This window comes from Triticum urartu, chromosome 7A (genome assembly GCF_056163025.1).
Source record: "Triticum urartu cultivar PI428250 chromosome 7A, HENAU_Tu73, whole genome shotgun sequence".
NCBI lineage: Eukaryota > Viridiplantae > Streptophyta > Magnoliopsida > Poales > Poaceae > Triticum > Triticum urartu.
This window is the reverse complement of record NC_141879.1, coordinates 65,659,514-65,672,615: the sequence shown is the minus strand read 5'-3', so window position 1 is coordinate 65,672,615 and position 13,102 is coordinate 65,659,514. Positions and strand designations below refer to the sequence as shown.

Below are 13,102 nucleotides of genomic sequence, written 5' to 3'. Positions count from 1 at the left end.
AGCTCTATCAATGACATGTTTTAGATACTAATTTTCTTGTGCTTTGCAAATAGATCGAACTAAGAGGTGTTGGACTTCATGTATTGTATGGTACATGAAACCAATGGCATGGTACAGACCGTAAATCATAACAAAACATTAAAACTCACACCCAACCCACTATTGGAGTACTAATATGGAAGTCCTTTCACAGTACATCAACATATTGTGAGCTTCAACATTCAACTGTATTTTCTCGCAAAAGAAAAACATCCATCTGCATTTATTTTGTAAGATATTATATATTCACACCCAACCCACCAGCATTATAAAAGGTGGCTTAGCATAGACCAGAGTGAGTAGATCACGATAGACAAAGCAATGAAAGGAAGAGAGGACAAAACGTATGGCCGTGTTTCAACCATTATTTGGACAAGGCTAACACGTTACCAAGTTGTGAGATTGAGAGACATCGGTAACTCGACAATCACATGAACGGAAAATGACAGAGGTCAGCTTTAGACATGCTTTGCGTGCTATAAAAGATGTACCAATTCTTCTTAATTAGTCAAGCCAAAAATCATAAAATATGATTGGTCATTGAAGCCGTTTAAATCCGACTTTGCCATGTCACACGAACCAGGGGCAAGATGGCAACATGTCGGGAGTTCCTCGTGAGTCAGCAAATGGTCTTAAGTCCATGGCTAGTTCAATCTCTACCCGAAGAGGCCGACCATCCCATAGCTTAGTAGCTTAGTTTCTGCTGTCGGACTGGGCCAATGGGGCACTGGGCGGCCGCCGCCGGTCTTTGCGGCGGTGTGAGGCAGCCGGAGAAGCAGGAGCGCAGCCGCGCAGCACAGGGTAGGGCGCAGACCGGCAACGCAGGGCAGTGTGGAGGGACCACGGGAAGGAGAGGCGGGATCCTCCTCGGCAAAATGGGGGGCACGAGAAGAATCAAACCAGCGACATGTTGTGCTATAGTAGCATGAGCAAAACGATTCGGCCACTTAGGCGGATGCGATACCATCCATCTTTTTCCTTCTTTTATTGTTTCTTCTTTCGTCTTTTCTGCTTTCTTTTCCCTTTTTTCTTTTCTATTTCTTTTCTTCTTCTTTATATGATGATATTTTTTTTCAAAATTCATGAACTCTTTTCAAATCGATGACATTTATTCATTTTTTCATGAACTTTTTTCAAATTTGATGCAATTTAAAAAAAAGTTCATTGGATTTAAAAATGTTAAAAAATCGGAAAAAAGTTGTTGGATTTAATAAAAAGTTAATCACATTTGAAAAAAATTCATCGGTTTTGAAAAAAAGTTGAACGAAGTTGATAAAAAGTTCATAGAAATTTGAAAAAAGTTCATCAAATTTGAAAAAGGGTTCATCGAATTTCAAAAAGGTTCATCAAATTAGAAAAACTTCATCGATTTTGAAAAAAATCATAAATTTTGAAAAAGTTCATCGATTTCTTATGTAAAAACACAAAAATAGAAAATCATCAATTTAGAAAAGAAAAAACTAGTTTTAAAATGTGCATTTAAAAATAAATAAAAGAAACCCAATAAAAACCGCCCACACAATCACCACGAACCATGGAAAACCCCGGTTTGGGAAGCTTCCCAAAACCGAGGGATTCTCGCGGCTGTAGAGAACAAAGAAAGCACATCAAATCATATTGCACTAGTAGTTCGATGGTGTAGTGCTTATTGTCATTGTAGATGTATGTTTGATCGCGAGTTCGACTTTGGCCGGGCGCACCTTTTTTTGAACCTTTTTAACAGGTAGATTTAGTAAAAACTCTAGACGGGCCGCCCAGCGTGGGAGCGCTGCAGGCGCCGGTTAGCCGGTTAGCAAAAATGCCCTATAACTAGCGCCTGCAGCGCCAAATAGGGTTTTCCTTCGTTTTGGGTCAACAGGGAAGTCTTATTTGGGCTGTTTCTTTTTCTCTGGCCCATTTAGAGATCCGTAGGTATATAGGCTTATCAGAAACAGCGCGGGAGCGCTGCAGGCGCCGGTTAGCCGGTAGAAAAATGCCCTATAACGGGCGACTGCAGCGCCAAATAGGGTTCGCCTTCGTTCTGGGTCAACACATAAGTCTTATTGGGCCTTTTCTTTTTCTCTGGCCCATTTAGAGATCTGTAGGTATATAGGATTATCAGAAATCCTAGGGTGGGCGGCGGCCCACCCTGGCCACCGTGTAGCTCCACCCCTGGTAGAATAGGTCAAGTGCAACATATGCCAACATTGTGTTGGTCACCTAACGCTCTCACCTGTACCATAGAGCTTCCCCGCCACTGACGTGGCACCAGATAATCTTCCCAACCGACCAACTCCTCCCACTCAGAGTCCATCTTGTATAGCCGGTATGTCGTGGGGCATACACCCCTAGCTGTCCAAGGCAATCTTGAGGGATACCCCACCACGGGAAATGCAATATCTACGTAAAGATTATTACGTAATTAACGTAATCAGCAACAGGGGGAGTTTTGATTAGAGATTGGGGAAGGCTGAGGCCCAACCCCTGAAAATTAGGGGGGAGAGAGGGTTAGTTAGGTAGTTTACGTAAAACTTTTTGTAGATATACGTAGGTGTAGCATTATTGCCCCACCAGTATGTCTTCAGCTGGGTGTTTGCACAACATTGATGGTCACGCACGGACCATTATTGTCTTTTCCCTTGCCATGCAGGTTGCTTGCCCCGTCTAGTTTACATTTCATAGGACCTTTTCAAGCCACTTGTTCCACTAGACTAATAGCAAAAAATAGCATGATTACGTTTAAGGTTACAAAGAAACACCGATGAGGAATGCTTCGGTACACCCCCCCTCACAAAGCGTATAAAGGGTAATTTAGACTTTTGACAAATCGTATCCAGTTTTGTACGTAGGAGGACCTCCTCCTAACCTGGGCCGGCCCATTTGCGCTGGAAAATCAACCAAAATTACAACCTATTTGGGTATCGAACTCACGACCAGCCATATAATTCCAACCGCTGCTAGCCACTTCGGCTGCCTAACTCAAGTGCTACAGACTGCCACGCCTAAAGAATTAGTGAAAGCGGAAACACTTTAACACCAATTCACAAATACATAAATGGGTGCGCGGATCTAACACACAAGCTCCTGCGAGTGCATAACATCACTAGTCCAAAACGATCTATTTTTTTGAAATTTCGTATGTGAATTTCTGTTTCACAAAGTAACTTCTTTTTAAACCCAAACATTTTCAAAATCTGTGAACATATTTTTTTAATCACAAACCTTTTGTGAACAACGTTTCAGACCCTCAAACTTTGTTTTAGAAAAATAAGAGCACAATTGAAAGTGAGAACATTTCTTGAAACTACAAAAAAAATTTAAAATACGAACATTTTCTTGTAAGAGGAACAAAACTGAAAACATGGACATTTTCTGAAACTATGAACAATTATTTCAAAATGCGAACATTTTATGAATTCCTTGGAATGTTTTTGTATTTTCAAATTGCTCATAATGTCAAAACACAAACATTTTTACAAAGAGCTAACAAAATTTTGAACCCGAACATTTTTCTTTTAACATTTTAGGAAAGTCACTATTAAATTTGGAATTTCAAGAAAACTACGAATAAAAATTTGTAACAATTTTTTTCAATTTGCTCGATTTTTTGTATTCATGTAGAAAAATCACCATGTTCAACGTAGGGTGTCGGGGTAGGTCAGAAGGCTCCGTTTGGGAGCATGTTTTTTCTCGACATCCGTCCAATGACCTAATTTTTTTCACTGGCAACAATTCAGGGCACCATGCCAAGGTTTTTTGGTTTTCTACAAATTTTACATTTTCTGAAGCTTTCTTTGTCAAAAAAGGGTGATAAATTGCCGAACGTGTCGCAACTTGCATACGGTGTCGAAAATCGTTCAAACTTGGCATGGATTCCTACCATGGGTAGGCCCACCTGCTTGCAAAAGTTGGGTTATTGCAAGCGTATCCAAAAATAGACATCCATTAAATGGCCCCAATTATTCCCATGGCCTTGTATGGCCAATTCAAGACACCATGGCAAGTTGTTTTGGTTTTCAATAATTTTTGCATTTTCTAGAGTTTTCTCGGTAAAAAAAAGAAAATAAATGCTCGGACATGTGGCAACTTGCATACACTGTCGAAAATAGTTCAAACTTGACATAGATGCCTACCATGTGCATGCTCAACTTCTTGGAAAAGTTGTGGTCATTTGAAGGATATCTAAAAATAGACCATGTTCAAATGAGTGTATTCAGGTAGGTCAGAAAGCTCCGCCTGAGAGCACGTTGTGTTTCGACATCCATGAAATTGCCCCAATTTTTTATATGACCTTGTATGGCCAACTAAATGCACCATGCCAACTTTTTTTTTGTTTTTTTTGATGAATTTTGCGTTTTCTGGAGTTTTCTCAGCCAAAAAAGGTCGATAAATGGTCGGACGTGTCGCGACTTGTATACGATGTCAGAAATCATTCAAACTTGACATGGATGTCTACCATGGGCATGCTCACCTACTTAAAAAAGTTGTGGTTATTTTAAGAATGTCCAAAACTAGACCATGTTCAATGAAGGGTGTTCGGTTGCCAGAAGGCTCTCTTTGAGAGCACGTTGTTTCCTTCACATCCTTGAAATGGCCCCAATTTTTTCATGGCCTTGTATGACCAATTCAAGACACCATGCCAAGTTGTTTGGATTTTCAACAAGTTCTGCATTTTCTGGAGTTTTTCCGATGAAAAAAGACCGATAAATGATCGGGCGTGTCGCAAGTTGCATGCGGTGTCAGAAATCATTCAAACCTATCACTGGTGCCTACCATGGGCAATGCCCACCTTCCTGCAAAAGTTGGGGTCATTTCAAGAATATCCAAAACTAGACCATGTTCAATGAAGGGTGTTCGGTTGCTAGAAGGATTCATGAATTTAGAAAAAAAAAATCTTTATTCATCTTGAGAAATCATTCATCTTGAATAAAGATTCATCAATTTAGAAAAAAAGAAATCTCTACTCAACTTTTGCAGGAAATGAATAAAGAGTCATCTTGAATCATGCTCGGAAAAAGAAATCATGCATCTTAAAAATCATCTACTCTAAAAAAGAAATCATTCATCTCGAGAAAGACTCATCAATATTAAAAAAAAGGTTCATTGATTTTTTTTAAAGGAAACTGAAAAAGTTTGCACATTCAAAAGAAAAAGTAAAACAAAAAGGAAAATAAAACTAAAAAGAAAAAAAGGGAAATGAAAACCGAAAAAAATGTTTGAAAAACTAAGAAAAAAAGGAAATCAGAAACAGGAAAGAGCAAGGAAGAAAAGGACAAGACAGAACTACCTAAACACAAATGCTCAAGTCGCCGGTTGGTTATCACGTCGAATTTTGTACAAGGTAGAACCTGGTTCGATTCCTCTCAGCCTCATATTTTTTTCGCGATTTAAAATCGGAAAAAAAAGAAGGGAAAGATGGGCCGGCCCAGCTCACTATACATCGTATACAGCAGATGAATGATTTCTAATATATGACCATCGTGCCCTTACTTATGAAGAGGTATCGATTAATCTGGGCCGTTCACGTGTTTGGGGGGTGAGGGGGGAGGGTGTACCGAAGCAGAAGTGAACACCGATTTAGAACTTTTCACTAAAACCTATTGGTATTGCGGCTGCGAGGGCCGAGGGGTGTGCGTCGGAGCCCTTCTGACGCGAGTGGAGGACGGAGTGTTCACGCTAGACAAAAGCGTCGCGGGTAGGACGGGCTCCCAGGTGGTCGTGGGAGTAGCAGAGTTTTAGTTTTCGGTTTGCATTTTTTCTTACCCCTGGGCGATTTCAAAAATTTCGGCAAAATCTCAGATGGAACTGCAAAATGAAAATTTGAATTTTGGAACAAAAATGATCAAAATTTGGCCAAAATTTGACAGAAATTTGACTAAACTTTAAAATCAAGCAGAACCAATGGAGCACCACGCCGCAGCCTTCAAGAGCAAATGGAAAAGAAATGGTTTGTTAATTGCATGAACCATCACGCTAAAATATCTCTCATAAAGAACAGAATGACTAATTTACATCTAGATATTTTTTAAGAATGTCACATCTAAATTTTTAACCATTGGATTGCGCGCGTCCCTCGTCCCACGTCGCTGTCGCTTGCTCGGGCGTTGCTTTATTTCCTTTTGTTGGTCCTGCCTTTCGTTGGATGGGCCGGCTGTTTTTTTTTTGTGTGTCTTTTGTAGGCGGTGTTGTAAGAATTCGAAGAGGCTAACTTGTTTTTAGTACGCCCATATAATGTACGATACTAAGGTTCCGTTCATGACACTTATTAAAATTCAGTATTTTTTGTGAACACTTATATCAAATGATTTTTCAAATTCATGAACATTTAAAAATATTTCAATATTTTTCAAATTGGATTTTGTTCAATCTAAAATGTGTGTGTGTGTGTGTGTGTGTGTCGTGGCTCCAGTTGCATGTCGACCATCGACTTGCAACTAGGGGTGTGTATGTTTTGTCGTGGCCCCCAGTTGCATGTCGATCATCGAGTCGCAACTCGAGGGTGTGTATGTGTGTTTGTCGAAGGTCCCTAGTTGCAACCTGACCATCGATTCGCAACTAGGTGTGTATGTGTGTGTGGCGTGGCTCCAGTTGCATGTCGACCATCGACTTGCAACTATGGGTGTGTATGTTTTGTCGTGGCCCCCAGTTGCATGTCGATCATCGAGTCGCAACTCGGGGGTGTGTATTTGTATTTTTCGAGGGTCCCCAGTTGCAACCCGACCATTGACTCGCAACTTGGGGTCTGTGTGTGTTTGCCGAGGGTCTCCAGTTGCATGTCAACCATCGACTCGCAACTAGGTGTGTGTGTGTCTATATATATATACATATATAGGGATTGACTATTCGTCATCCTGGGTGATGAATAATTATTGTTCACCCCCCCTCTATTTTACCATCAATGGACCGTAATTTTACGTTCCGTAAATTTTGCCTTATTTCCGAAGTAAAAAGAGATCATAAGAAAATATATAATCGTCAAAAAAATATTTTATGTTATGTAAAGTTATAAATGTAAAAACATAATGTAAAATACACATAAACCGTAAATTTTCTTGTCTTATGACCTATATTTTTATTTTCTTATGTGAAATTTTACATCGTGAATCGATAGGAATGTAACTATTTGAATTCCAAACGTAATTTAATTATGAAATGATCGTAAGATTACCTCGGGTGAAGAATAACTTATTCTGCACCCTGGATGATGAATAGTAACACTATATATATATATATATATATATATATATATATATATATATATATATATATATATATATATGAAAAAGCAAACCTATGAAGCTTCACTCGGGTGGATGTAATCGTGTGCGCTCGTTGGTATTGGGATCTGGTCCCTGCTCTTACCCCTTTTTCTTTTTTCTGGTTTAATTCATTTGATACTCTTTTCCTCTTATAGCGAAGAGATGGAGCACGCCGCATGCAATAGGAGGGGCCAGGCAGGCACTAGGCTGTCATGTGCCAGTCCAGTAGACAGGACCACCGGCGCCAGATGGGAAAGGTTCCTCTACGGTGGATGGAGAACTGTTCGGGGAAGGTTCGAACCTTTTTTATTTCGTGGGCGCTTTTTTTACTCATGCATTGCCTATTTTTGCCATTCAGTTGCTGCCTACCTGCGACGTGCTACTACACACGGGCGGTAGTTGAAGGTCAGCGTCCGATTAATTTTTTTCACCGCGGAATTTTACCATTTAAAAAAAGGTCATCAAGTATACTGGAAGCCAGCATCTACAACGGGGTCAAAAGACATGACGCACCAGCTGCCACAACATGCAGCGACAGATCCTGCTTCAACTTTCTAGTCCGCAGAAGATTCAGGCAGCCTCTGGCCAGTAGTAGTCAGCCGCCCCCCGCCCGGAGTACTAATATCCGTGTCAGCCCTCTGCAGCAACAACCCCTGTCTAAACTTTCCAGTACACAGCAATTCCACGCAGCCTCTCGCAATAAGAGACAACCCACCAGCCCCGCTACTCTTTAACACCCCTGTCATTTGATGAGGCACATGCTGCTTCAGTGAAGACAAACACTCCCCAGCATGCACGAGAACCATGAACTTTCCCCGTGTAAGGACGACACTGATCATGTAGGTCACCGCTTGAACTAGCTACACAAGGAACCTTCCAAATGCGTTCTAGGAACCGTGCAAATCCCGCACTAGTAGGCAATGTATCGAAATGGACGTCACACATCCATTTATATATATATGACATCTCACAACGTTGTTAATCCCATCAACTCCACCACACCGGGGGGGGGGAGGGGGGGGGGAGTGCACCCTATCCAATACGAGTGTGAGCCTTTGTTGACATAGGAATGACATTTCCCGTATAAAGATGACATTGATCATGTTTGAACGCAACATGGTGGTCACCACGAAGAACTGTCAAATATACACTTGGAAACCGAAATAGTATTTCCAAAGAACCGGCGTGCCACCCACTCGAAACCGAATAAATGTTTGGTTATGTGTCGGCCTAGCGGCGTGGCCTTTTTATCGTTCACACTCATCGAAGTGGTACGATGCAACATGGTGGTTACCATGTAGAACTGTCAAATATACAATTGGAACCGAAATAGTATTTCCAAAGAACTGGCGTGCCACTATACCTGAACCGAATCAATTTTTTTTGTGTCTGTCGGGCTAGCGGTGATGGTTTTTTATAGCTCACACTCGTCAAAGTCGTTTGATACAACACGATGGTCACCATAAAGAACTGTGAAACATACAATTGGAAACAAAATAGTATTCCAAAGAACAGACGTGCCACCCTCACGGTGCCGAACTATTTTTTGCATGTGTGTCGGCGTTGTGGCGATGGCCTTTTATCGTTCACACTCATCAAAACCGTACGATGCAACATGGTGGTCACCATGAAGAACCGTCAAATATATAATTGGAACCGAAATAGTATTTTGAAAGTATCGACGCGTGCCACCCTCCCGGTACTGAACTAATTTTTGTGTGTGTGTCGGCCTAGCGGCGATGGCCTTATATCGTTGACACTCATCGTAGCTGTCCGATGCAACATGGTGGCCACTATGAAGAACTATCAAATATACAATTGGAACCGGAATAGTACTTCCAAAGAACCGGCGTGCCACCCTCATGGAACCGAATATATGTCTGGTTGTATGTCGGGCTAGCGGTGATGGTTTTTTTATAGCTCACACTTGTCGAAGTCGTCCGATACAACATGGTGGTCACCATGAAGAACTGTGAAATATACAAGTAGAACCGAAATTATTTTTCCAACGAACCGACGCGCCACCCTCCCAGAACCAGAACAATTTTTTGGATGTGTGTCGGCCTAGCGGCGATGACCTTTTATTGCTCACACTCGTCGAAGCCGTCGGATGCAACATGGTGGTCAACACAAAGAACTGTCAATTATACAACTGGAACGGAAATAGTATTTCGAAAGGATTGGCATGCCACCTTCCCAGAACTGTATCAATTTTGGGATGTATGTCGGGGTAGAGGCGATGGCCTGTTATCGATCACACTCGTCGTAGCCGTTCGATCAACATTGTGGACACCATGAAGAACTATCAAATATACAATTGGATCCGAAATAGTATATCCAAAAAACTGGCATGTCGTCCTCCCAGAACCAGATGAATTTTTGGATGTTTGTTAGGCTAGTGGTGATGGTCTTTTATCGCTCACGCTCCTCGAAGCCCTCCGATACAACATGGTGGTCACCATGAAGAACTGTCAAATACATTTTTGGAACCTCCCCAATGCATTGTCAGAAACATGCATTTTCCCGTGTAAGGACGACACTGATCATGTTGGTCACCGCTTGAACTAGCTACACAAGGAACCTCCCAAATGCGTTGTCGGAACCGTGCAAATCCCGCACTAGTAGGCAATGTATCGAAATGGACGTCACACTTCCATTTTTTATATATATGACATCTCACAACGTTGATAATCCCATCAACTCCACCACACGAGGGGTGGCACCCTATCCAATATGAGTGTGAGCCTTTTTTGATATAGGAATGCCATTACCCACGTAGTTAAACTAAGAAAAAGGAAGGGGCAGAACCCCTAAAAGGCACTTTCGGAACCGTGCATATCAGCAACCAACGCCCCCCCCCCCACCACCCCTAAAATGAACGCATGCATTTTGTTTTTTAGATGCCATTATTAATGTTGGTCACCGCACCAGCTATAGTAGCAAAGGAACCTCCGCTCTGTACATATACAAACCAGGCATGCCCGAAGATGAGGCACCCTATAAGACTAGGAGCGCTCAAAGAGATATCCATTTTAAATTGTCAACACCATGCATCCCCGCATAGGAGTGACCCACTGCATTTCAACGCGAGTCTCCCTCGTACAAAACCGTACCTTTTTTTCATATGTGTCATTGATCGCTGCGATCAGCGCACCGTCCACATCACGCGAAGCCCGTCAGAATGAAGCATTGTCCCTTTCGTTATGCAGATGACATAGGAATGGCATTGCCCACCACGTTTTGTTCGATGGCGTCTCCGTTTTTAATGTGAAAATGACTAGGTGCATTAAAACACCGATGAGATATTCGCGAGTGACTAGTGTGTGACGACTATTATGATGCCAAGCCCGATCCCCTTTCAAGCCACGCAATGTGTGACGACTATTATTTTTACAATGCGGGATGTTTTTGTGCTCGATGCCATGGGGGAAAGTAATGGGCGTGCTAGAATTTTGTTATCTGGTAAAGACAGTCACATAAACAATTCCTGGACGGTAGAGAACTTGAAGAACATCACCAAAAAGCCTCTCGGCGCCGTCGGGAGCCCGAGACTGCTCGTTTGAGGCCACCACGAGATTCGCCCGACGAATATTCATTTCTCTCTCCCTCAACTGAAAAAAATAAAGTATCGATGTCAACATAGAGAAAAAGGGTGGCATGCTTTTTTGTTCAGAACGTGCAGTACAGAATTTGATGGAGCCTGCCTGCTTCTGAAGATCGAGGGAGACGTATATGCAATGGAGGAAGTGGTGAGTAATCTCATTGTAGTTAGTAACAAGCCTGCAGGAACAAATGCCTACATGGTTAAAAATGTGCTAAGAAAAAGGATCAGTCCTTTTAAAACTGTCCAAGAGAGGGAAGTAATCTCTTGTTTGTCAACAAAAAACCTGATTGAGTAGACTCGTATATGCATGACAGAATCCCGCCTCCTTATAGAGCCATTAACCACGACGTAGTCTCCATTCCTGCGAGTGTTGTACAGAAAAGGTTCATTTTTCCCAGGCGTTGTCCATGGCATAAACGACCGTTGCAACAATCACAAGACAAAAACCTGAGGCGTTCACCTCACTTCACGCAACGCCTGCATGTACTCCCTGTCTATTGTCCTGAAAGTGCAACAGTCGACCAAGTTGTGCTCGTCTTCAACAGGCATGAAATTTGTTTTTAACCATGCCGACAGGCATCCCGTGCATCGATAGTGCCCCCCGTGCCTGGCTGAAGGAGTTAGCATCGAAACTTGCTTCAAAGTCAAAGGCACCAAGTTGTTGGGCGGATCAAGGTACTCGAAAACACAAAACGGTTTATTTTTCAGCAACGGAAAAACATCCGCTCGCAATGAAGAGCTCAAGCACACGTTCACTCACCTACTGTCCGATGTAGTGGACCGGTGCAACGCTCTCGTGATAGCGATCCTCGATGGCAGCAACAATGGCGCCTGCAAACGCGTCCTTCACCGCCGACTATGATCGCGGCCAAGCCCCGGTTTCCGTTTTCCCCTTCACCATCTCCCAATCCTTCCATCTGACTGATCACTAGATACAAAGTTGTGCAGAGAGGCAAGGAGCAACAACGAGCAAGACGCGTGATATATACGGAACCAACAGCTGGACGGTGGCGTCAGTTAATTAGAAACCCACACGGCTGGTTGCGTGTTTTACTCTCCTGTCCACTTGCGGATGCATGGCAGCGTCTGTTCCTTCTGGACATTGGAGTTATAATCCGGCAGGCCATTAGTAAAGGAAGGCCAGGACCCGTATTCAACTCGCATACACTAAAAAAGGCAAGTGCTGCCCTCCCTTTCCAAAGCGCGGTAGAGAAAAAAATGCCTCACACAAACGGTGCCAGGCAGTGCACAACTTGCTAGATGAAAACGATAGTTTTAAAACAGTAAACAAGTACACGACGCCGTGGAACTTTTAACAAATATCCTAAATGAGACGTTTTCAGTTGCTTGCCGAAATCAGCTACTGCCGCACCCTGCTCACCCAAAAAGAGGGCGAGGTCACTTGCCCTGACTACACCTGCAAAAGCCAGGTAGTAGGCTTCCATTTTCGGCCCCTGACAACCAAAAGCTACGTCCCAGCTTTCCCCTATTGCCGTGGCAAAATTCAACAAATCATAAAATCAAAACCTTATCCACTCAAAAGTTTGGATCTCAAGGCGAATGAAGGGTTCTGATAACAACCATCCGAGCTAGTGTGGATAGCAAATCCATTCTCTCTCTCTCTCTATATATATAAATATATATATATATATATATAGCCGGTCTATTCTGATAATATTATCAGAATAGTTTTTCTGATAACACTTCCGCACTGCACGTTCAACGCAAGTGCACGTCATTGTTTGAACCAAGTGTGCTGCAGTACTAAGGCGAGTGAACTTCCCGTGGCAAAAAACTGCACGCAGTGTTTTTATGGTACTGTTTTTGCTCTATTTTTTAACCGTTTGTCGGAACCAGGCGTGTAATATATCGTTGAAAAGCTATGGATTAGGTGCAAATTCGCCATGTTGAATAGTTTTCGAGATTCCTCACGGTTTAAGAGCAGTTTTAAAAATGGTGCGGCAAACAATGAGTGGCAGCGAGCGTTTTTTCGCATTTTTTTCTAAACCGCTCGTCGGAATGAAGCAAATGATACACCGTTGGATAGATATCGTCGAGGCGCATCTTTATCATATCTATTTCTTTCTCTAATTCATTACGGTTTAAGCGCAGTTTCAAATTTACTAAATTGCGGAATTCTGTTTTTTAAATTTTTTTCAAATTTTTGGTACTGTTTTCGTTCTAATTTTTAAACCGTTTGTCGAAACGAGGTGTGTAATAT

The 13,102-nt window shown here is 42.3% G+C and overlaps 1 long non-coding RNA gene across 2 annotated transcripts; it reads right to left on the bottom strand.

Moving 5' to 3' along the window:
* Positions 1–10,960: 10,960 nt before the first annotated feature.
* On the bottom strand, positions 10,961–11,555 carry LOC147957837 (uncharacterized). 2 transcript variants are annotated; one of them, XR_015609831.1, is made up of 3 exons: positions 11,329–11,555; positions 11,165–11,242; positions 10,961–11,057 (listed from the first exon to the last, which is right to left on the bottom strand). It is a non-coding gene; the product is annotated as an uncharacterized LOC147957837 (long non-coding RNA). The 2 variants fall into 2 exon arrangements; XR_015609830.1 differs by having other exon boundaries at positions 11,342–11,555.
* Positions 11,556–13,102: the final 1,547 nt, after the last annotated feature.